Genomic DNA, 26,092 nt, shown 5'->3' with positions numbered 1-26,092 from the left:
TTCAGCTCTTGGAATGTGGCACCTGGGCCATCTCTCCACACAAAACAGTGGATGTGGTTGACCATGTTCCTAATTTGAGCTCCACAGCTGCTGTCTCTATAATTAAAAAAAGAATGGGTTTCTTTGAACATGTTCAAGGAGGTGGGTCTTCCAGCCGAGAAGATCCCAAAGCCATTGGCCATTGTCTTGAAGAAGACTCTAATATTCAGAAGCCATAGACGAGTGCTCAGGAAACACAGATAAGAATGTGAATTTCCCTTAATCCTAGATCTCCTGCTTTTGAAGCATACCCTCTGTCCTTTGGGCTCTGTAGAAGATTTTCACAATCTGTTTTTGGAAGATCACTGCTGTTAAGAAGTAGTCATCCCTGACTCCCTTGGTACTACTTGCTGGAGGCAAATCTGGCTCTGGATTCCAGAAGTGTTAATATCTTCACTTACACATACAACTGCAAAACCTCTACTACTTACTTATCCCACCTAGTGCTAACAATTCACCATGTTTCTCTTCTTTCACACACTGGGCAGTGAGCGATATTCATAGGGAGCAGGAAGGAGAAAGCCTCTTCATCAAGGTCTGCGACAATAGACTACATCTGGCAACTTATCAGCAAAAATAGCAAACAAGCCAGCTCCTTAGCAGCTCCTGGAGCAAAAGCTCCTCACTTCTCAGTCAGGTCAATTTCCCCTCTCCTCTTGCAGAAACGGATGCCTGTTTGAACAAACCAAAGCTCAGCACTCAAAAATCCATGATGAAGTTTATTCTTAGCGAAGGAAATTGAATTTGCCCAACAAGAATTAATATACACTTGAAGGAAACTGGGTTTCCGTCCAACGGGTATTAATCTAAGCTGCCTTGTCAATTTTATTCATCAGCCAATCTAATCTACTGCATCAGGCTTTAACTACCAGAGCATGGCATAGAAAGCAGCATTTAATGTCAGCAGGTCACAAGGTCTTTGCTTTGAGGTGCATCTGACTTTCACAATCAAATTCATTACATGTACCATCTGGTCCCTGCACCAGTCCTGTTGTTCTTAAGATGCTCTACACCTGCCCCATAGATATTGGGGGCCTAATTCTTAGCAAAAGATATCAGTTTAACATCCCCCTAACATAACTGGGTTAGAACACAAAAACTCCACACCACCACCACCTTTTAGGGAGTTTGTCAAACATGCTAAATACTGTAAACGGTCTGAACATGTAGTAGTAGAATAGATTGTTCCACTCAACATATAAAATGGATGGAAAATGCCCTTTTTAAAATGCCCCCTTCAAATAGAAACCAGTCAGCGTAGCCAGTAAGAAGAGGCATGGTTTTAACATCTCAGTTCTGATATGTAAGTTTTAATTTTATTTGTGGGGAATATTTTATTGTGGGAAACATAAAAAATGGCACCTTCCACTAGAGCCTGAACATGATGACGTCCTCTAGTCATAACCACTTCTGAGTCTGTCATCTTGTTCTGCACTAAACCAGGCCTCATTTCATATGGATACTCCACAACCCATACACTTTCCCACCAGTTTTTCAAGTGGCAGTTTACTGTCCACTTAGCAAAGGAGGGCTGATTGGTTTTAGTTTCACAATCAAGAGACGTAGGTTTGAACTGTCCATCCCCCTCATCAGGCAGACAAAAATAACAAAAAATATCACATTTAACTACATTCCTTTTAACAACAATGGATTTTTTTTTCCTCTCCGCATCATTTCTTAATCTACATCTGTTGCTGAGTGGGTTGAGTGGCTAAGTTGCACCTGTGCACACAGTGTCCTTCCATTGCATTTTGTACATTTTGAACCATGGAAATGTTTGTTTGCTATGATAGCTCAGTTTTCCCATAAGGGGATGTGCTGCAAAGGTTTACCAGCAGACCCTTTCTGGGGCATGTTCAGAATGAGCACTGCCAACACTAGTGAACCTAAGAGGTCTTCTCTCCTGACCCAAGGCACCAGAGCAAAACTGCTGTTAATTCCCACCTTGGATACCAGTCAAAAGACAACAGAATTTCCAGGCCCTGAAGCAAAATGCTGGCTGGGAACTTAGGTTGTAGCATGTACCCATTTTGTGCATGTGCACCACACACCATTTACTTAGGCTTATCCAGTTCCACCTCTCAGTGCCCCACAAATCATAGAAGGTACTTTCCTAACTCATCTCTGTAACTTGCCCTACTTTCCAGACAACAATCAATCTCAAAAATCTCTGGGTGGCGGAAGAAGATGAAAAGTCTCTCCTGGTGACCTTAGAGCAAAGAGCACTGCTTAGCGACGCTAATAGGGCCACACCAAGACAGTGGTTTGTTCCTCTGCTCCTAAGCTCATCAAGTGCGCTATAGAGAAAAAATCAAGTTGAGGACAGTATTAAAAATGGACTGAGGGCCACATATAGACACACAGCCACCAAGTTGTTCCACCCCATGCCCTGAAAACAGGCTAATATGAATGTTACAGAAAACATATTTGGGCCAGGTAACTCAATTAAAAGGACAGGCCCACCTTCACTCTTGGATCACAACTGCAAAGTGGTAACCATCTGTAGAAACAAAACAAAAAAGAAGCTGCTTCAAACGCAGTTCAAGGCCACTGCCCATTTAAGCTCAACATTGTTTCACAATGACGGCAGCGGATCTCCCAAAGGTCTTTTAGGCAGGTTTTATTGCCCTAGCCCAGTTGGAGCTCCCAAGGACGACCTGGGACTTTTTTTTCATGGGGCATTTTGCTCTACCTCTGTCCTTGGCCCCTGCTCAGTGCATTGAGTGTCTGCCCTTGTTTCTGAGGCAATTGCAATGATTCATTAAATAAATCACAGCCCTCACGGTGTCCAGCTGTAAGGAAAAAAGCAATACAATACATGTGTTTTTCAACATAAAAAAAAGATTCCTCCATATGATTTAAACACTGACCCACTATTTACAATTTAGAGGAAAGTACAAGAAAACAGGTTCTGCTGTTTGGGGTAGACGCAGTAGCACCTCCTCCTGCATTCACATTTGCCAGGAAATCTAGTGTTTCCTCCTTCCTTGTTAAGCAAATTAAGAAATTTTTTTCCCATGCTCTCAATACAAGTTTGCTGGGGTGGGGCAAGAAAGGAATCAACATAGGAATGATATTTTTTTTTTTAAAAGCAAGAGACAGAAGACATCTAGCTGATTACCCCTAAAAGCATCTGAATTTTCTGACAATTTGAAACTACATGACCCTGCCCCAATTGGGGCCCTCCAATGTTTTTGACTTTAATTTCCATTATCTCTGACTTGGCCAGCGCTGCCTGAGTTAATGGGTCTCTAGTCCAAAATCATCTGAAAAATTTCATATAGGAAAAGCCTGGCTAGACCTAGACTCCTTAGCTGGAGGGCCAGAGGGACCATCGCATTGTTGGTAATATAGGTTGGTTTGGTTTTTTACTGCAGCCAAAGACTAGACTGTAGCATATTCGTGCAACCAATGTGGAGCCTCCTTCCATCACATAGAAAGTGACTGTGATTTTTATGGAATCTAGTCATTGTAACGCGGTACTTTATTTTATCCCCTTATTTGGCAGTTCATGGTAAGCTCCTAGGCAAGCGATCTCAGCCAAAACAGTGACTAGCCCATGCCTGGTTGTGGACTTCTGGAGTATCAATTCCCAAGCTCCAAAGAGAATTCCTGTTTATTGACAATGTTGTAAATATTTGCTGGGATGGCTTGTGCCAAGTAAGCTGTATGTCTTTTTGCCGCGTTCATGGATCCATGTTTGCACTTACTCTTGAGATCTCTACATAGAAAAAGACAAGCTTTTGCATAACACGTTTCCTTTTTTTAATTTTATTTATTTGTGTTTTTGTATATTCAGGAACTGGAGTGTTTATGTTCAGAGCAAACTAAAAGTGGGACCTAGTGTCCAATAATAGCAAAAATGACTTCCTGCTCCATATTCTCACGCGACTGCACACTTCCCACCAGGACAAGGTGATTTGGGAAGAAACAATGCACAGACATCATTGCCATTTGTGCTACAGTTATAAAAGTTTGAGCCATGAAAGGTAGCAACTTCTCTCAAAAGGTGGCTCGTAGGGAACAAGGTAAGATGAGGCAGACCATTGATTTTATTTTCCTAACTATGTTGCAACATATTCTAAATACTTACCTAAGGTCCTCATTTTCCAGAGAGATTTAGCATCTTTCGTTTAATAATCAAATCCCCTTCTACCTCTGTCTGAGCTTTGGTTTCTAAACTCTTTTGAACTGAAAAGGCAGGGATATTTCTATGATAACAAAATATGTTAAGTTAAATGATCCTACATTCATAAAGATTAATCAATTGATTAACAATGGCCATCCAGTAGATCACACACAAAAAATAATGCTACTTTGCTTAACAAGGACAGGCCCAGGCCATTCTGTTGCTGAGAGGCCTTCATACAACACTGCCACTTGCCCCTGCAAGCAGCAGACACTTCGAATTATTGCTGAAATGAATAAGCCAGTTTTTCATAAATTCATAGCTAATTGTGATGGACATGCCGGCTCACCCACTCAACATTCCCAGTGATCATCCAAAAGGGCATCAATCAAGTCCCTGAGTTTTTGTGCCAGTCAGGGATATAGATTTGAACTTTGCCATGTCTGCCCACTGCTGCATTTTTCTGTTACAAGTGCACAAAGGACAAAGGTGCCACAAAGTCACATGCATCTTTCAATTTTAGCTTGCTTTTCATAACATGCTGTCAAAAAGAGGATGTTGCACATGTACATGAAACACTCCAGCACGATCCATGTACCCCATTGGTTTTATTTTGCCTTCATTCTATTTTTCTTATTTCAAGTAATGGGGAAGAGAAAGCCACTTTGTGGTTCCTACAGCAATTGTAGGATGTGCTCGCCAATTCACTTTGAGTGACCTGGAAGTAAATGGAGAATGTGTCCATGCAGTAATTTTCCTCCTTCTTCCCATACAGTTGGCAGAAGTCAGCTGCCTGAGGGCTACGGTCATTGTAATGTTAACATACTCCACAGGAAAATATGCATAACTATTAGCGATAGATACATTGAATGCCCATATATCCTTCTCCTGTCCAACTTATTGTGCAGACAATTCCTTAGATAACAGAAGTATAGCATTTTTTTTTTGCACAAACAATATTTCTGTAAGCTTACAAAATCGTGGGAAAATCTTATTCACAATTTCCAAATTCCTAACTAGTAGCTTCTGAATAAAATTGAAAAGTTTAACTTTAAAAACCTAAAGCCCTCACAGCCCTAGTAGCTGGGGAGGCTTGCAACATGCCACTACAAAAGTATAGAATCAATCAGAACAAAGAGTGAAGCAGACCTCAAGGGCCCAACCCCTTGCCATGCAGAAATCTCACAATCAAAGCATCCCCGACAGATGGTCATCCAGCCCGTTTAAAAAGACCTCTAAGGAAAGGAGACTCCCACCTACACTCACGAGGGATTTGCGCTATACATCACTTCACATTTTTCTCCTGCAAAATACAGACTATCACTAGGTCCCTGCTCCAGTTCTGTCATCTATGTGTGCGAAAATGACCATAAAGAAGAGAAACTTTTTTTTATCAATGCTCCTTCTGGATGTGAATCTCTCTAGGGGAGATCTCCTGACAATATTCTGGATAGAATAAAAAGAGCTGCCAGACGCAGTTCTTAAGAATATTTTATGAGTTGGAGCATCTGATGGTTTTGGGAAAATCAGTACAACTACAACCTTCTATTCAGAATAGGATCCTTACTAAGTTAATTGGCTCCATCAGTATGTGGGTGTAGGGTTGAAGAACCTTACCTAGAGTGAGATCTACTGAATTCTGAACAGGAACATGTAATATATGTTGTTGCATTGTCATGTGAGGGCTAACTGGCTGGAGGATTTGGCAGGATATAATTATTTTAAATAAGATAAAAAAAAAGAAACTTTTATATCCAGTCTTTCTACCAATACACAAAGACTTTTATCTTGCTGATTGTTCTGTACTTCTGCCAATTGCGCATCCTAAGCTGTAAAATACATGTGTTCATCTCAGCTTAAATTTGATTACTTTTCAGTTTTCTTAAATTTATTTAAGTGTGTAGACTCTGCCTTAAGCTTTTTTTTTCCCCCTTTCAACATTTGGGTGGCATACTGTACTAAACATGAGTAGCAAACAGGTGGATTTGTTGTCCTTCATTTCTCCTAAATTTGTTTCCCTCCCTTTGTATTTGTAATTACACATTTACTATGTAACCCAACCATCCATTGATTTCTACGGGCAGCATTGGAGCACAGCCAGTCCACTGCCTCTTACATTACCTCATCCACATGATTTTTCTTATGAGGCACTACGGAGTGCTACGCTAGTATAACTGGCACAGAGCGTGGTAGTATTCACCCTGAAGTTACAGACAGAAAGACGTGAGCCAAACTGAGATGAAACTCACTTTCTGCTTGACTCCAGGCAGCCACGTCAATATCAAATGCCCCACATCCAAAAGGATTTTATTATATAGAAGCCAATATTCTGATGACACTAGGCATCATTTAGCATCTTTCTGCAACAAGCCACCTGGATAGACAAAGTAGTTCAGCACACACTACACACATTTGATAGCCAAATTTGTTGATTTTAGAGCCAGGGTGCAGCAATCCCATCAGTCCCTAGCCAGTGTCATTACATGCTTGGAAACTAAGAGTCCAACAACATTGGGAAAAGCCCTCCAGTTGTCCCATGGATTTAAAGAACATGTGACAGCCCATAAATGTTTCTGCTAAACAAAGGCTTGTATCTGAACAAGACTGATGACCCATGATGGCCAGTAATTCTTTTATTATCATGGTTATAAGTGCTTTGGTTCTCATCTTTCTTTCCACTTTTAAATCCTAAGGTGGAAACGACAACCCTATAAACAGTTTTTGATTCCTCATTACTGGAAATGTTGTGATACCCCCACCAGATGTTCTAACATTGCAAATCTGCTTTCATCCACTAACCATTGGCTAGGGGCTATGGGACTGCAGTCCCACAAGCAATGACAATTAGATACATCACAATTAAGATGTGCAAAATAATCCAGAGCATTAAGCTGCAGAATTTCTTGGCTCTGCTGCTGTCTCCCCCCCCCCCCCCCCAGCATTTTGAAATGTAGTTCAGAGAAGAAATCTGATCAGGGTTCTAGAAGAGCAGCGCTACATCTAAAACTGAAGCAAAAGAGTTCAGGTTTCTAGGATTGAAATTATAAGTCCCCTCTTTTTCAAAATCCCCCCAACGCTATTGTTATTGCCAAGTAGGCATGTTTCTAAGTCCTCATGTGAAGAACAGGATGAGACTACGTAATATAGGTAGGAAGAAACTGAGAATTGGAGTTTTACATGGTCAAGAATCAAGGAAGAAGGGTCAATGAAAGAGTTAACATAAATAAATAGCCATTTTCCTTCAGTGGTTCATGTTACTAATTTATAATATCAGTCGAGCAGGTTTACCAGAATAGTAAGACCACCTGCAAGTGTTATTGGAACTCTGTTGGTAAATTGTTCACTATTGCCAAGTCTTAACTAAACACAAATTAAAAAATACTCATTCCCACCGAGAAGTGTGCTTAAGATATGTCATTTTTATAAAGAAGGGTGTCACTACAATCTTCTTAATGCTCTGCACAAAGTGCCAGGGGGAATATAGCAACAACAACAACAACAATAAGATTATTTATATCCCGCCCCAATCACAAAGAAATCCAGGCGGGTTACAACAACCCCCCCCCCCCCCCCCCCCCCCCCCCCCCCCCCCCCCAGTAAAAATACATTAAAAACTACAATAAAATTCAAAATTAATCCCTAAAAACCCCCAAACCCCATCCCGTGATAAAACTACAAAATTAAATAATCAAGTTCAAAACAATAAAATACAATGTGAAATGTGCACCAGTGGGGCATAGTTCAGCTAGGTTCCACCACACTCCTCCCATCCCCACCATTTGAATCCCCCACAGGGAAATGCGGAAGGAATTTTGCAAATTAAAAAAAAAATCACTATATATTTTCTGAAATTTCAGGCATCAGATTCCGACTACTCTCCACTCATTTAATCTTATCTATTGGGACTGCTGGTTTGCCTTTTAGTAAAAACAATCACAGATTATTATAAATCCAACGTGCATTCAATATCCTACCTATAACTGTTTTTCAGGGAATCCCTAATATTTTGAAAACCCAACGCTCACCCTGCTGGTCCTGTTAGTTTCCCTGATCTAATGCCTCCTACTCATACTGCTGAACATTTTGCATTTGGTTTCTACCACAGCTTTCCACTCAAAATTGTCCAACAATGACCAATGCTTAAATCCAAACCAGTTATCGACTTTTCCCCACCCTGTCCCTTCATACCCACCCTTCCCAAAAGACCAAAAACCAGCCCAAAGGCAGGGGGGGGGGAAACACAACTCATATACCATCAATTCTGTGTTTCTGAAAATGCAGAGGTGTGCCTGGCCAGTGTACTCAGAGTGACAAGTTGTCCTCCCCTGTTCCTGCACATTGCTCATCCTAGCCCTCGCTCCAAGGCCACTCTTCTGGAAGGAGTTCAAATGCAGCAGGGACAGCCCAGACTTGAAGGAGTAAACCTGTGGGGCATTCTTGTTGGCATCCAGAAGCATGCCTGTGACTTGCATATTTGGATGGAAAAAAGATGCTAACCTACATTACAAAGCTTCTGGTGTCAAAGAGTATAAAACGTTCCCAAAAAAAGCATCTTAAAGAGTAATAACTTGATGTGGGGTACAACAGTATTTTCTTCAGTATAACAAACCAACACAGTTGAGAGTAAGCAAAGACCTTTTTTAAATTCCCAAGTCCCAGTGTGGAGGTGTTGGAACCCGAACCCCTTAACGGAGGATGCCATAAGCTTTTTCTTTGCCGCTTGTGCAACAGGCTCCATGGACAAGCAACAGGCAAAATAACATGAGCCCGCCCTCTCACTATCTGAGCCGTCCTGGCTGCACCTGCCCCTTCCTCTCTGTTCTTTGCTTCTATCCTGATTCCCAACCAGCACTTCTCCCTATTTTTGGTACAAAGCCAGCCCAAGTGAGAGGCTGGAGTCTTCTCTATGTCCTGTGGGGGTTTGCCAGAATTTGGCTGTTTTCCCAAAGTCCAACTGCATTTTCCCATGGTGTGCCCTGCCAGCATTCCTGGCTTGCGCGGTGAATGTAATGATTGCCTGCAAACTGCAGATGGCCACCTCCAACTGATTACTTGCCCAATGATGCCCACATCGGTTCCTGCCTTTGGGTTTTTTTTTAAATACAATTCCACAGTAGGCCTTTTGCAAAGAGCCTCCATGCACTGACTTGGACAGGTGTTCGAGATTGTCTTGGCCAGTTAGGGAAGGCCTGAAAACCAGCTTAGCATCGCGGTCAGAGTAGGATCTGTGTCAGATTCCTGCAGGTCCAAGAATATGGAGTCTAGCCATGTTTTCCACTCAAGGGCCATTTCAGATTTTTCCCATTGGCCATCAAGCAAGATATTAAAGGCCAAAGCTATTTTTTAAAGAGGGGAAAAATATTCTGTACCTGGTGCAAACTGAAGGGTAGAACTGGGACTGAGGAACTGATACTTTTTTTGCAGATCACTTGCCCTGATAGTCATGAAGCGGACAGACTTCTATGAATGTATTTGGCTTTTTTCCTCCAGTCTTCTCATTGCCCACAGCCAGCTGCCTGCAAGCTCTCTGAAGAAGAGGCCACAGTCCAGATTCTCTGAGCCTGTGAGCACTCTTGATTGAATGCAATGGTGAACAGGTGGCAGGTGGAACAAAGTATTATAAAAAGACTGACAACTTAAAAAAGAGAAGATTAGATGCCACTTAATCACCAAGCCCCAATGCCATTGGAAAGTTGGGAAGTACTCACTTTATCTTGTTCAGTTGGGGTCCTCTACCTCCTGCCCAGTTCTTTTTCTTTGGCTATCTTTTTTCACTTTTTGTTTAATTTTGAATGTCTTGTCTCCTGATCTGACATTTGAAGGACACAAGTCAGCATCTTCTTCCATAAGGGTACTTGCCATGCCCTTTTGCCATGTTAATAAGGCAACTATTAAAGAATCAGTGAGTAGAGGCTTCAAGCAGTGATCATCAGTTTGTTTATTCTACCTTGTCTTGGTCCCCTGCAAAGGTGCTAAGGCTGTTCTGTCTTTTGAGGGGGATGACGAGGCAACAATGTTCCATTAATTGCTGTCAGTCTTGCCCTCCTTCTCTAATCATTTCCTTCATTCCCAGTGTCCCTTCTGTCTACAAATTTCTCAGGCAGTGCCATCCTACAAAGCTTCATTATCTACTAGTATTCTTTCAGGTTTCTTGGAAAAACATTAATGAATTTGAAGTCGAAAGCTTTCATGGCCAGATCCATAGGTTTTGTGGGTGTTTGGGCTATGTGGCCCTATTCTAGAGGTTTCTTCCTGACGTTTCCCCAGCATCTGTGGCTGGCATCTTCCGAGACCTCAGGAGAAAACTCTTCTAGAACATGGCCACATAGCCCGAAAAAACCCACCAAAAAAACTATTAATGAATTTATTTCCCCTAGAGCTGGTTCTAAGATGCGTTGAACTCTATACAGTATTAGAGCATTCTCTAGACTGCAGCGCTGGGAGAAATTATGATTGCTTCCTGCCGAGGTATGTTTCAGCAATGGTATTAGGAAAACAGTATGTTACTCTTGGCACCTGGAACTGGCTCTTGGCAGTGAAACAATGTGTTCCTTTTTTAAAAGTAACATCCACATTCTTACTTGGGGAATGAGTTAGGGGCTGATGAGATGCTTGGACACAAGAAACAGTTCAGGGAATCCTGTGTATATAATGCATCTCTTCCCTTCACATTAAAGGTCTGTTCTGGCAGTTGGTCCATAGGGAAAACCTGACTGCATCTCAGTTGCACTGATCTTTCTTGCTTGTCTTATTTTACTTGGGAGCCAGAGAATACACCAAGTGATGTGTGAAGGATAACATCAGTTTAGGGTACTAGTCTGAGGCTAAACAAACAAAAAATGGTGTACTCAGTACAAGTAATAATTCTTTTGATGGGGGTGTAGTACCATTTTGTGTAGTGGTACTTCTCCTTGTACTTTTAAATTTTCCTCACAAACTATATTCACTTTTTTTTCATTGGCATATCACCTATATCAGTTTCCTTGTATGCTTGTCAGGATTAGCGGCTGTGCATTTTCCATCAAGAGTAAACCTTTTTAGCTCTTAATGTTTTTCCCGACTGTGGATGCTATATAAGCATCCCCGTTAGCTCATAGGTTGTCTATGTCTTTTGCTGATTCATCTCTCTTCAGTGCAGTTCACCTGACGCTTGCAAGAACTGGATTCTAGAACGGCAAACTTGCCAAATACTTGTGATTGCCAAGCCGTCAATGTGTGTATGTGGACATGATTCACTGTAAGTTATCTTACAAGGTTGTGGAGAATGTTGGAAGCTGGTCCTGAACGACCTGGACATAGGTCCCTGACAGGCTCAGTTTGACACACTGACCAGCAGCAACTCCGTCAGGCTTCAGACAGGGTGTTGTCTCAAGGGGTGGGGCAAGTTACTTTTTTTAAAAATAACTACCAGAATGTCCCAAAACAACTTATCCCAGGTGCTGGTCTTTTCAAGTCCCTCTCGAAATGGTCTGCAAATGCATCTGGTGAGCTGTGGCCTTTCCATTAGCTTTCTACATACTTCAGGAAATATTGCAGAGTAGAATTGGGGAGTCCAGTTCTCTTACCCTTTCTCTACAGTATTTTAATTCCTGTGCAAAGCCCTAATTATAATGCTCCCAATTTCTTTAATCAGCATTCTTCCTGTTGTAGCTTTCCTTCCTTTTTCCCTCCTATATGTTTGCAAGGTGGACCAGAATTAACGAATGGCCGTATGGGGCCCTTGTGGCTGTAGAGAAAGGTTTTAGAAGCTACGGTTACTGGAACCGTCTTGGGGAAGGAAGCGTTGGGTGTTGCTATTTTTACTTGCCACATCCTTTGTCATTTCTAAGAACTACAGTGGATTCTTTGTAAGATTGTCCGTGCGCATATGACAGGATTTTTGAAAACCGAGCCAGTCTCAAGGCTCTGTCAGGGTCCATCTGAAGCTCTGCAACATGAAATGTCACTTTCATGTTAAGCTGGGACACAGGAGGGTGACCCATTGCCTTTAGAGAAAAGGGATGCAACAAGTTATGGCTTCTGCCCGTTCTCACCACTGTGACTCACTGCGGAAATACAGGGTTTCTTCATCTCCCTAAGACAAGCCCTTGCTGCAGCAATTCCTCCCATTAAAGGTCAAGCTTTCCCTTGCATCAAGATCATTACATGAGCAGTACAGTACTGTTTCTAAAGAGCTGGGCTCTGAGGATCCAACCAGTTCAGATTTAGTTCAGGTTCACCTAGTTCAGTTCACCAGTTCCATTGAGATGAGAGAAAGGAAAACCGTTACTGAGATTTTCTAGTGTTACTGTCATATTTTAACATATTGTCTCACTGGAAAAGTAAGATAGAGTGGTATATGTTTGGGTATTCCTTCCCCTTCATGGTGGGGGATTGTGGGGCTGTAGTCTAAAGACTGGGAGCCCAGGTTCCTTACATCAACTTTAAAAAAGGCCTCGCCTAAAAGTGATGGAACTGCTGCCGGTGGACTGGTGGGTGGAGCCACATCCACCCTTACAATATGCAAGCAGGCAGACTTAAATAAACACTTAAAATTACATTAAATTAAAGTCCCCATCTACCTTCATTTTAAAATTTTAATCAGATACTATTCAACTATGTACCTATTATCAATCTCAGGGTGCATTGAGGGGCAAGCACAAGAATGTTAGAATCTTGTTTCAAACTCTCACGACAGACAGGGATTATGCCTTCATCTGCATTGCAAGAGATAATCCAGTTTTGAACACACTATAACTGCCATGGCTCAGCACTAGAAATTCTGAGAAGTAAAGCCTGTTGTGGCACTAGAGCCTCTGCCCAACAAACTACATTCCCAGATTCCATAGCACCAAGCCATGGCAGTGAAGTGCTGTCAAACTGGATTTTTCTGCAGTGCGGACTATGTCTTGGTGTACCAACCAGTCTGCCAACAAGCCGTTCTAAGCATAGCTGATACAGGTAGTTATCAACGTAATATTTGAGGCCTTCCAACTGCAGAGACTTCACGATCATGCTGAAGCATTCTTCTTTTTGGTGTGCTTAGGTGTTATAGCCTCTGATATATGTAGGACACCTCAGCCACCAACAATGCAACATGTTGTGGGTAACATTACCTAGAATTTGAACCCATAGAAAATGGAGGGGGGGGTCAAGGAAAACCTGAAATATTTGGGAAAAGTCAAAAATGCATAATTACAGATGCAAATTATAAGATGAAAATGCAAAAAATATCAATGCAATTCCCATTTTAACTTGTATATAGCTTTGTTTGGATATTAATGACCAGGATGCATAAGCACACTTTTTCTAGTGCCCCATCTTTTTTAAAAACCTACTTTTCCATGTCTCCTATTTGAAAAAAAAATGCACACCATTAAACAACTTCAGTTCATAGAAAACAATGCAGCAGAACAGGGAGGGAAACCAGTAGCCACAGCGGAACATACTTTTATGCCTATCTTCAGCTTCTCTTCTCTCCCACCCTTTCTGTCTCTCCACTCGACAATCAGAACAGAAACTGCTGGCTTTTTATTGTTACTAGCAGCACCAAGAAACAAAGTGGAAAAATATATCTTATTGGTTTAAGAAGCATTTATGGAATAATCTCCTGTCCCTTTTTAATTTTTTACTTTGTGATTTGGTGAGGGGGGTTTAAAAAACTTACTTTATATGGGAAGGACTGCAAAGTACTGATTCTCCTTCTCTGGGTGTGTGCAGTTTTAGCTATATATGGAGCTCTGGACAAAAGCAGTCCCTTTCTTTTCCACCAGCTTGCACATGCTAGGACAGCAGTTTGCTCTTCCTGGAGCCCTTTTCAGCTGTTTTGGGCTTGGTGATGTAATGAATGTGCCTGTGCCTTGCACATGCTCAGAGCCCACTATGGAGGGAGTTTTGTCAGCAACATTGCCAACAGTGGATTCCTAGCATGTGCCTCAGAATGACTCCATAGCAGATTGTGGAGGGAGGGAGATCCTTGTAGCCAGAACTTATGGATTCCATCCATATTGCAGAAATAATCTTGGTTACACCACTTTAACTGCCTTGTCTCTGTGCTATGAGTTCTTGCAATTTTAGTTTTGTGAGATATTGAGCCTTCTCTGTCAGAGAAGCTCTGGCACTACAACAAAGTTCCCAGAATTCCATAGCACTGAAACCATGACAATTAAAGTGTGTCAGCCTGGATTATTTCTGCAGTGCAGGTTCAGCCTTTGAAGCCTTATCCAGTAAGGCTAGGGGTCCACACCGTAAAGGGAAAACTGCTTTGTCTTGCTTATTGCAACTAAAAGTCTGCATTTCTTCAGCAGCATGCATGCTACAAATATCAAACTTGGAACTGTTATTTTTCTGGATTAGAACTCCCAGATCCCTCCACCACACTGGTATGTTGGTTGAAGGTCCTGCGAGCTGTAGGCCAGCATAGTAACTTTCCAACTATTTCAAATGTTTGAAGATGCTCACTTAATACTCTGCTGAAAATAGCAGAAAACCTTTCGATGAAAAATAACAAGTAGAAAGGAGCCAGGTTTTTTTTTAAAAACTCTTTTCTTGGTATTTTTGCCTCTTACCCAGGACTGCTTGAAAGCTTGTTCAGAGCAGATCGAGGCTGCCTTGGCCAGAATCTGACGCAGAGCTCCCAACCCCAGCAAGAATACAGTGACTCCAAGAATGCCGCTTACCCTGACAGCCAGGAAGTCAGCCTCACCCAGCACTCTCACGGATGTCACCGACATCAACCTGTGACCAAGCCTTCCCTGTGACCCCCCAGTTCCCAGCAAGTTGAAACCTGAGGATGCCTGAAACACTCTGCCTCTCTGCATTGATCTCTGAAGAACAAAGGAAGCAGGAGAGGATTTCCCTGGTGGACGTCATCTTGTAATACAGGCTGTGATAAAATTGGGTCCAGAGGAACTGGGGGGAAAGGGTGGCTCTGACAGGAAAAGGCATCTGCAAATAGGCTATTTCTGTTGTGCTAAACCTGATTTTTCTTTGGAATGGTTGGAAACATCATTGGGATTGGGAAGGAAGGGCAAGTTCAGAGCCTTTGTTCCAACCATTCTTCAGTTTGGGTTTGCTTTGTTGGTTGGGGCGCTATCGATCACTGTGGTTGTCCTGTTTCCGCATGCCTGTTCATGCATGTCAAGAAATGTAGCGCACTTTTGTTACCTAAACAACTCACCTTCACCTCTGTGAAGAAATTTGAAAACATTCACCTGAGACCTCCTTGGCTGAAACTGTTTGCAACTGGTTAAAAAAAAAAAGACCAAGTGACATGCGGCTTCCTTTTTCCAGCTTTGCTCAATACAAGGAAGTCTTAGTTCTCCTTTGAAGGTTAATCGTAGGTTTGAAGTTAATAGTAGCACAATTCTTTTAGCCTTTCAGTGGAAACAAAGTGGGTTTGGGCTAGCTTTGTAATGGTGCTGTAAAGTGCTGCTTGCCATAGGGAAAGACTGGGACCAGGGGGAGCAATCTCCTCATCACAGTGGGCTGAAGGGATACAATCTACTTTACCCGGTTACTTCCCCAGAACCCCTGAGCAACTTTATTTATTGTGTGGACTAAGTATTCAAATTGCCAGAGTGAGGGAAGAGGCTTGGTAGTGTTTGTTATCCTGGACTATCCTCTCTCTTATGTCTAAAAACTAGTGCCTTAATGTTCGTCCTATTCTCCTTCCATACCTCTGGGTTGCTTAGTTTGACAGATCAGTCAGTATCAAGTTCATTCACATTCAGATACACCCAAAAAGTGCTGCTACTTGTATGTACAAATCCCTCTGTGTCTTCACTGCCAAAAAGAGAGACAGAAAAGAGCAGGAGAGCTACATGCAAAGGATTGGATGGAGAAGTGGCAGGAAATAAAAGCTATTGGATTGCCTGCTTTTATAACGGGGTAAAAGATTAATTCTTTCCCCAAAGAGTTACAATATGATGAGCTGCAGACTGCACTGGAGTGTTGGAGTTTATATTCTTGTTTGTTCAGGAAAAAAAGGGTTTGTTTGTTTTCTTAATGCTGCTTTTTAAGAAATCACTTTTGAGATTATCAGGTATGAGTGAACATAGTGATGCGAATAAACCGTCCATTTTGAATGCTAATGGTATTACCGTTCAGTGCTCCAGTTGGAAAAAAAACATGGACTGATGCTACTAGAACACCACTGGAGACCATTACATTTGCCTGCAAGAAAAGGTGCTTTTTTGCCTTTTCTTTCCCCTCATGTGCTTAAGCCAGTTTAGTCATAAAGTGCTACCAGCACATCTGATAAATTGGAGTTGGTATCCTTTAGAATTTCATGGAAGTTTTGGAAATAAGGGGAATGCATTTTATAGTCACTTGTATCTGTTCCATATATTGAGCTTTAAAGAAAGTTTGTCCATATTATTCATCATCACTTTAAATCTGATTGTTCTGAAACTCTTGATATTTTATAATTGCAATAAAGGATTTTTAAAAACTGTCACATTCTGTCCTTCCTTCACTAAAGTGGAACGTAGTGTACAAGAACCAAATGGATATAGAATTTTCATTTCTCCATCTTTCTTTCCCTGGAATCCCGCTCCACACAAGAAATGACTAGTTTCTGTACGTATTGTGCTTGGGGAAAGGTTTTTTTTTTTTGAGCTGTAGATATATACCTGTTATGCATAGAGTTCCCTGAGATCTGGAACATTAATTCAAGGGTTCCTTCTGGGTAAAAAGGTTAGAAAGGCTGCTCTGGAATCCTGCTTTTTATTTGAGAATAAAACAGCTCTTCCCACTTTCTGCCTTCTGAGGATTTAATTTATGGAATTCACTCATGGCAGTTTCAGGACAACCAGTGTTTTTGAATACTTCTCAGGTATGACAGCTTGTCCAGTGATTAGTTCTAGAAAGTAACTTCTGTACACTGCCATATCAAAGCCATATTCTGTCTACTTAGGGTTGCCATAAGGAGGACCTCACAAACGGGACAAATGTAGGACAAATGTAGGGCAACATTTTCAAATGTAGGACACATTTTTATAAAAAAAATGGGGACGTGCAAAAAAATTGATCGTTTTTTTTAAAAAAATGTTATATAAATGCGTTTTTAGGCATGATCAAAATGGAGGACATTTTGGCCATTATTCTTAGACAGAAGGCAGAATGGACTTGCCTGGGTTCAAACTGTACATCTCAGAGTGTTACTTGGGCAAGGGACTGTGGTTTTTCTTCACTGCGCATGGTTTGTAAAATCACAAGCAAGTTACATTGGCCGTGCCACAGAGGCTTGTTGATTCAATATCTCATCTCATCATCACTATAATTGGCCAAGAAAGGCAGACTTGTAGCATTCAAAGCACCATAAATACACAAAAAATGCTTGCATATATTAATAATAAAAAATAAAAAAAATAAATAAAAACAAGGCAGGGGTGTATATATTGATATAAAAATAACGTAATACAATAAAAAAAACAGCAATAATAAAAATAATAAAATAAAACAAAAACAAGCAATAATAAAAATTAATGAAATAAAATACAACAGAATATAAAAATTAAAAAATAAAATAAAACAAGACAATAAAAATATAAATAAAATAAAAAACGCAATAATAAAAAAAAACTAAATAAAAACAGCAATAATAAAATTAATAAATAAAATAAAAAAACAAGCAATAATAAAATTAATAAAATAAAAATAAAAACAATAATAAAAAATAATAAAAACTAAAAATAAAAACAAGCATCAATAAAATTATAAATAAAATAAAAACAAGCACTACTAAAAATTAATAAAATAAATAAACAAGCATATAAAAATTAATAAAATAAAAAATAAAAAGCAATAATAAAATTAATAAAATAAAATAAAAACAAGAATAAAAAAATTAATAAAATAAAATAAAAACAAGCAATAATAAAAACTAATAAATAAAAATAAAAAGCAATAATAAAATTTTAAAAATTAAATAAAATAGTATTTTATATTTTAAAAAATAATTTAAAACCCCCAAAATACCAAGGCAGACACTGGCCACGACTCAGCTTTCCTCCTCCTCCTTCTGTGGCCCAATTCTGCCCTGGCCTTCAGGCCACCTTCCTCCGGCTCCTCCTCCTCTCCCCCCTCACCCTCCTTAGGAGGCTGCGTGGGCGGAAGGGAAGCGGGCCGGCACGCGCACGTGTGTGGAAGGAATGGGGAAGGTGCACGCGCGCCGAGGGAATGGGTCAGGCACGCACGCTGCCACTGCCCTACTGAGGCCTGGGCAGCGCGCAAGCCCTCCCAGTGGGGGCCGGTGCAGCAGCGCTTCTGCCGCCGCCCGCCAAGGAAGAGGAGGAAGGTGGAGCCGGAGGAGGAGGTGGGTCGGTGCCGCAGCAGCCGCATTCGCGGCAACGGCAATGGCTGGAGCGGACCCCCCAACCGGGAACAAGGCACGGGTGGGGCCCAAACCGGACCTGACCGGGAGGGGCCCCCCGAAAACCGTGAATGGCACAGGGGCCGCCACGGTTATGGCAAGCCTATGTCTACTGTGTATATCAATTCAGACAGAAAAGAGCCAGTCTGAATGAAATGTCAGTTAGTATGATGATAAACTATGGATTGCTCTGAAACAGATGGCCTTGCCCCAAACATTTGGTTGCTCTGATCATAACTATATTCCTGATAAGAGTCCAATGTCAGGACAAGATCCCCCGCGGTGCTATGCTGGTTGGAGAATTTTGGGAGATGTAGGCCAAATATAATTCTTTCAAGCTTTGCCACTGTTCACCTCCTCTCATTCTAGAGAGGAGACCCGTGGAGTGCCACAAGGTTCTGTCCTGAGCCCAGTGCTAGTTGTAATATTTGGCAATGACTTGGGTGCATTGTTGTCACACAGCGTCGGAAGATATCTCCGGAATTCCCCAATATTTATTATTATTTAGTCAAAATCCCCGGAATAAATTAAATTCCATGGATTCCGTGGAATTCCCTGGAAATGAAACACTGCTTGGGTGATGGAATTGAGGCATGTTTATCAGATTTTTAGATTACACCAAATTAGAGGTGGGGGGGCTGTCCCCAGAGAACAGGAGCTGATTCAAAATGACTTTTAGAAATGTCGGCCAAAACTAACAAATGAATTTCAACCAAACTATAAATGAATTTCAACAGGGAGAAATGTAAGCTACTACACTTAGACAGGAAAAAATGAAGTGTCCAGATAGAGGAGGGGGACACCTGGCTTGACAACAATACATATGAAAAGGATCTAGGAGGTCCTAGAAGACCACAAGTTCAACATGAGTCAGCAGTGTGATGAGGCAGCTAGAAAATCCAATGTGATTCTAGGCTGCATCCATGAAATATCGCTCTAGATTGAGGGAAGTAATGGTACCATTCTGTTCTGCTTCAGTCCGACCTGACCTGGAATACTGTGATCAGTTTGGGCATCATAATTCAAGATGGATATTGGCAAGCTGAAGCTGAACCCGTTAGAAACCACATCTACCAGTTAGAAACCCCGAGGTGGATTTAAACATGGCTATCAAAATGGTGAAAAGTTTGGAAACTATGCCCTAGGAATAGCTTAGGGAGCAGGGCCTAAGGAAGGGAAGATTAAGGGTGACATGATGCCATGTTTAAACTATTTTAGGGGATGTAATATTGAGGGTACAGCAAACTTGTTTTCTTGCTGTACAGATTAGAACATGGAGCAATGGCTACAAACTAGAAATTCCACCTCAAACATTAGGAAGAACTCCTTGAAAAACAGTTTGACAGTGGAAAATGCTTCCTCAGAGTGGTGGAGTCTTGTTCTTAAAAAGAGATTGGATGACCATCTTTGGACTGCTTTGATTGTGTATTCTTGCAGGGCACGAATGGCCTTTGTGATATCTTTCAACTCTGTTATTCTATGCAAATCTCAGATGAAAAGTCTCAAAACATTCCTGAGTGTGTGCCCCTTCAGTTTTTAACAGAACTGTCAAAGGACTAAGGATATATTTCACAATCTGGCACCAGCATATTGGAAACAAGTGTACAAGCAAGATTAGGGTAGAACAGAAGGGCAATTGGGGAGGTAGGACTTAATTACCTGATTTTAAATTCCAGCTGCCAGCCTGTTTCAATAGTTCCAAAATTGTAAGAGACTTAGAAACCCATAACTTTTGGGGATTTACATTTATGGTCTTGCTCCATGCAATGAAAAAAATGTTCTCCCAAACCTACCATATAAGTCTGCTACCTGAGTTTTTTTCCAAACCCTAGGAAGTGGGGTATGGTGAGCTGAAATGCTCTAGCCCCAAACTGCCTTGCTGCTGGGAGAAACCCTACATTGACTGAGGAGCCAGGTTTGTATGGTAGGCTTCAGGGTGTCAGGTCCAGAGAATGGAGGTCCAAAACACACTGCAGAAATAATCCAGTTTGAGACTGCTTTAACTGTCCTGGCTCCATGCTAGGGAATTCTGGGAGCCATAGTTTTGTGTCAGAAAGCTCTGGTGCTACAATAAACTACAATTTCCCGGATCTTTAGCACTGGGCCAGGCAGTTAAATTAGTTTCAAACTGGATTATTTCTTCAGCAGTGTGTTTTGGACCATAGTTATGATGGCAGCTCTATCACTGTAACTACATCTGATGCTGCAGGATCTCAGTTGCTTTTAACAAGTTTTTGCAGACTGAAAATTGGCTAAAGTAAAGCTTGACTGTAATCCCTGTAAACTGTTGTTTTCAGAAAAATCATTGCTTTCACTCCCATCTACTTTTAAACATCCATGAAAAATTTGGAAGCACATTTACTTGTGAATCTACACACAAAAATATAAAAAGCTAGGTAAATTTCAAACGTCAGCCAGCATGATGTAGTGGTTTGAGCACTGGAGTATGACTCCAGGAGACTGGAGTTCAGTTACCCACTCAGTCATAGAAATCCGGTAGGTGACCTTCTGCAAGTCACACTCTTGCAGCCTCAGAGGTAGGCAACAACAAACACTCTTTGAACAACTCTAAGAAACCCTGTGAGAGTTTTACCTTACGAGTCACCATAAATCAGAAATTACTTGAAAGGGATAATAATTTCAGACATTAGAATCTTAATAGTCTCGCCATAAGCGTACTTTATATGGCCATATGCATTACTTAAGATTATAAAATGGAAGGTTCACTTGCCATTATGTCCTATGGGCAACTTGGTTGGTTGGGAACTGTGAACATAGTGCTGGACTAGACCAGCCTTAAGTCTGATTTATCATGGTTCTTACGCTATCATGTTCACAAGAATAGTTCACCCATACAGCTGCTTCTAATAGGATTATGATGGAAACAACATAGGTGGAAAGCCAAGATTACAACCTACACTGACACTGTCCGCCTGTGACCCAACATATTGCATCACAGTCTATTCAAAGCCACCCCACCAGGCACACTGGCCTGCTGTTGCTGGCTTGGCTTTAGTTCTCTCTCTGTGTGCCCCGAGCTTCAATTTTAACAGCTTGCTCTTAAGACACTAGCAAGTGAAATCTCCATCCACTTTAGCACTCTAGGTTGCCTTGGCAGGCTAATTTACCAGCTCAGCATGGAACTAACAGCTTTTGCCTGTGACTAGTTCAACTAAATGCTGCCAAATAGATAGATGGGAGATGTGCAAATTGTTCATAAACTGTACTCTAGCAAGTGGCTGTCCTCTGGGACATCTCCCAGCACAAACAAACCTGGCACTCTGAGGAACACTCAACCAAATCTTCCCTAGAGCTAAAACCTGTTCAGAACAATTACTCTTCCTTTCCCAGCTGCTGCAGGCACAGCACTGAGGTGGTCTGCAGTTCACATGAAAATAATGAATTCTGGGTGGTGAATGTGGAGACTAGGAGGACCTCATAATGCAAAGTGTATTAATGCTGCCCTAGGGGCGCACCAGCACACAGGAAATACCAATAATCAAGGATTCCTGTTTGACAGCCTCACATGCTTTGATTAAAGTTAACAGACTGCTGGCTTCTAGGGAGGGAAATAGGCCACGGGAAGAAGCAAGTACAACAAACAGCATATTAGAACACATCACCATCAGCCATTTCTAGAAAACAGGGAAATCCTCAACATTCTTGTGGCTTGAGCTGTAGCTTGATTTACAGACTACTTTGGCAAAGAGAGAGAGGAAAAGGCAAAGAGGGGAAAGTAGTTTGCATTTGTAGTGGTTGCAACACAGGCTGAGCAAATTTTACAGAGATGGGGTGGAGGATTTGCCAGGTCATACCAGAAGATCAAAAACAAGGAAGGAGGAGGAAGGGAAAATAAATGCTGCATGCCAACTCCAAGGCTGGCCTGGTTTCCCCTATTCTGAGGCCATGTTGGGGAAGAAGAGGCCTTTGCAACCAGTGGAACCAAAGCCTTCTCAGATCTGGTCCTTACGTGCCCCCTTTCCTCCAGTGCTGCCACCAGAGGGTATGCATAAGCATAGCAATGGTAATGGAGATTTTGGCATCAGTGAAGAGGTAGTTTGGGAAGGCAGATCTCTCGCTTTGCTGGTGGAGGGAGTTCTGCACCATGCTACAGATCCCAGTGACTATAGGACTTCAGCCTTCTTCCTTGTTTCATAAGTTTTAAAGACTTGATTATCTGGGCAGCAATTATTTTCTATTTCCATGGGAACCAAGCATCATTCTTCTTTTCATAAGGAGAAGAGAGTATCTCCTCTAAAATGATGCATACAGTTCCTCTCCCCTTAAAAAAAGACTGTTTTGGATTCACATGCAAATGTGTGCAGACACCATCAATTAAATCTTAGCTAAGTTTTAATCTGACAATAGAATCATAGAATCATAGAATCGTAGAGTTGGAAGAGACCACTAGGGCCATCCAGTCCAACCCCCTGCCATGCAGGAAATCCAAATCAAAGCATCCCTGACAGATGGCCATCCAGCCTCTGTTTAAAGACCTCCAAGGAAGGAGACTCTATCACCCTCCGAGGGAGTGCATTCCACCGTCGAACAGCCCTTACTGTCAGGAAGTTCCTCCTAATGTTCAGGTGGAATCTCTTTTCCTGTAGCTTGCATCCATTGTTCCGGGTCCTGTTTTCTGGAGCAGCAGAAAACAAGCTTGCTCCCTCTTCAACATGACATCCTTTCAAATATTTAAACAGGGCTATCATATCACCTCTTAACCTTCTATTCTCCAGGCTAAACATCCCCAGCTCCCTAAGTCGTTCCTCATAGGGCATGGTTTCCAGACCCTTCACCATTTTTGTCGCCCTCCTTTGGACACGCTCCAGTTTCTCAATGTCCTTTCTGAATTGTGGTGCCCAGAACTGGACACAATATTCTAGGTGGGGCCTGACCAGAGCAGAATACAGTGGCACTATTACTTCTCTTGATCTAGACACTATACTTCTATTGATGCAGCCTAAAATAGCATTGGCCTTTTTAGCTGCCGCATCACACTGTTCACTCATGTTCAACTTGTGGTCTACTTGGGACTCCTAGATCCCTTTCACACGTAGTTTCATTCAGCCAGGTGTCACCCATCCTATATCTGTGCATTTTATTTTTCCGCCCTAAGTGCAATACCTTACATTTCTCTGTGTTGAATTTCATTTTGTTAGCTTTGGCCCAGCTTTCTAGTCTATTCAGGTCATTTTGAATCTTGATCCTGTCCTCTGGGGTATTAGCTATTCCCCCTAATTTGGTGTCATCTGCAAATTTGATAAGTATGCTCCCAATTCTGTCATCCAGGTCATTGATAAAGATGTTGAATAGCACTGGGCCCAGGACAGAGCCCTGTGGGACCCCACTGGTCACTTCTCTCCAGGATGAAAAGGAGCCATTGTTGAGCACCCTTTGGGTTCGGCCGGTCAACCAATTACAGATCCATGTAACAGTTCCTTTGTCTAGCCCACATTTTACAAGCTTGTTTGCAAGAATGTCATGGGGAACTTTGTCAAAGGCCTTACTGAAATCAAGATATACTATATCCACAGCATTCCCTTCATCTACCAAGCTGGCAATTTTATCAAAGAAAAAGATTAGGTTTGTCTGGCATGACTTGTTTCTCTGAAACCCATGTTGACTTTTTGTGATTATGGCATTGCCTTCTAGATGTTCACAGACTCTCTGTTTAATGATCTGCTCTAGAATCTTTCCTGGTATTGATGTCAGACTAACTGGACGATAATTGTTTGGATCCTCTTTTTTCCCCTTTTTGAAGATGGGGACAACGTTTGCCCTCCGCCAGTCTGCTGGGATCTCTCCTGTTTTGCAGGAGTTTTCAAATATGATTGCCAATGGCTCCGATATTACATTTGCCAGTTCTTTTAATACCCTTGGATGGAGTTCATCTGGTCCCGGAGACTTAAATTCATTTAGATTAATAAGGTGTTCCTCTACTACCTCTTTACTTATTCTGTGCTGAAATTCCCCTATTCTGTCCTCTGCTCCATTATCCTCAGGTTGAGCACCCTTTGCCTTTTCTGAGAAGACTGTGGCAAAGAAGGTGCTGAGTAATTCTGCCTTTTCTCTGTCTTCTGTTAGCATTTTGCCATCTTCTCCACGCAGTGGCCCTACCGTTTCCTTCTTCTTCCTTTTGCTGCGGAAATATCCAAAAAAGCCCTTTTTATTGTTCTTAACCTCTCTAGCAAGCCTGAGTTCATTCTGCGCTTTAGCTTTTCTGACTTTACCCCTACACATGCCTGCTATTTCTTTGGGTTCCTCAAGATCTGTTCTCAGAAAATAAATGTGTGCAAGTCTTAGATTCTTAGGGCTTATTCCCTATGGCTGAAAGCATTGGCTGCAGGAGCATTCCTGTCTGCTGCAGAGCTGAGGTATTTGGAACTGGTTTTGCCCATCTTGCATGTTCTCACAATGTTTGGAGGTGGTAAAATTTCTCAGCCCTGGCTGTAGAATGGTCCTTCAGCCCAGGTAGAAGGACCATTCTAGAATAGCCCAGGTAGAATAGACCAAGTAATTATTCGATTTCATATTTTGTCACAGACCAGTGAAGAGTAACTGAAGCGCATGAGATATCTTGAGGTGAGGGAGGACAAAAACACATACAGAAACAGGAAGGCAAACAGTGCCACCTGCAGCTGAGCTCCTTTGCCTATAATAGTTGTGATAAGCAGAAATAAAAACAAAACTTCCTTCACTTGGAGATGCAGTGGAAGAGCTACAACATTTAAATCAAAATAGCTCTCTTACGAGTCTGCAAAAATGGAGAAGTACTCTGAACAGGACCCTCTAAGGTAGAAGGAAAGGAACTGGTTTGGGGATGTCAGGATATCTGCCCACCCCTCCAGTCCCATTAAGGCGGAATGACACTGGGTGCACTAGAGCTCTGACCAGGGGCATGGATTCACTGTGCATTGGGGAGGCTGAACAGGGACGTAGCCGGGGGGGGGGGGTCGGGGGGTCCGGACCCCCCCTTCCATTAGAAAAATGAATGGTGTGTGCTGCTGCGCCGCCGCACTCAAGCCCCATTATAATGGTGGCACTTAGTCTGGACTCCCCCCTTCCTAAAATCCTAGCTACGTCCCTGGGCTGAAGGACCATTCTACAGCCAGGGCTGAGAAATTTTACCACCTCCAAACATTGTGAGAACATGCAAGATGGGCAAAACCAGTTCCAAATACCTCAGCTCTGCAGCAGACAGGAATGCTCCTGCAGCCAATGCTTTCAGCCATAGGGAATAAGCCCTAAGAATCTAAGACTTGCACACATTTATTTTCTGAGAACAGATCTTGAGGAACCCAAATGTTATTTTGGACATTATGGGAACTTTTAGACCTTGATCAGGCTATTATGGACCTTCACTTTTACAGCCCCAAGTAATACCTCCAAAAATGGTAAAGGAATAGGAAGCAAAATGCTACCCGTTGATGTTACTGGTTGTTATTTAAAAAAAAAGGAGTTGTGCCATCGTTATCCCTCAAAGTAATGGATTTCCAACGCATTACAGTGGTACCCCGGGATACAAATTACCCAGCTTACGAATTTTTCGGGATACGAAAAAATCCCATAGG

This window comes from Sceloporus undulatus, chromosome 4, assembly GCF_019175285.1.
Source record: "Sceloporus undulatus isolate JIND9_A2432 ecotype Alabama chromosome 4, SceUnd_v1.1, whole genome shotgun sequence".
Taxonomy (NCBI): Eukaryota; Metazoa; Chordata; class Lepidosauria; order Squamata; family Phrynosomatidae; genus Sceloporus; species Sceloporus undulatus.
Note: the sequence above shows the minus strand (reverse complement) of the source record.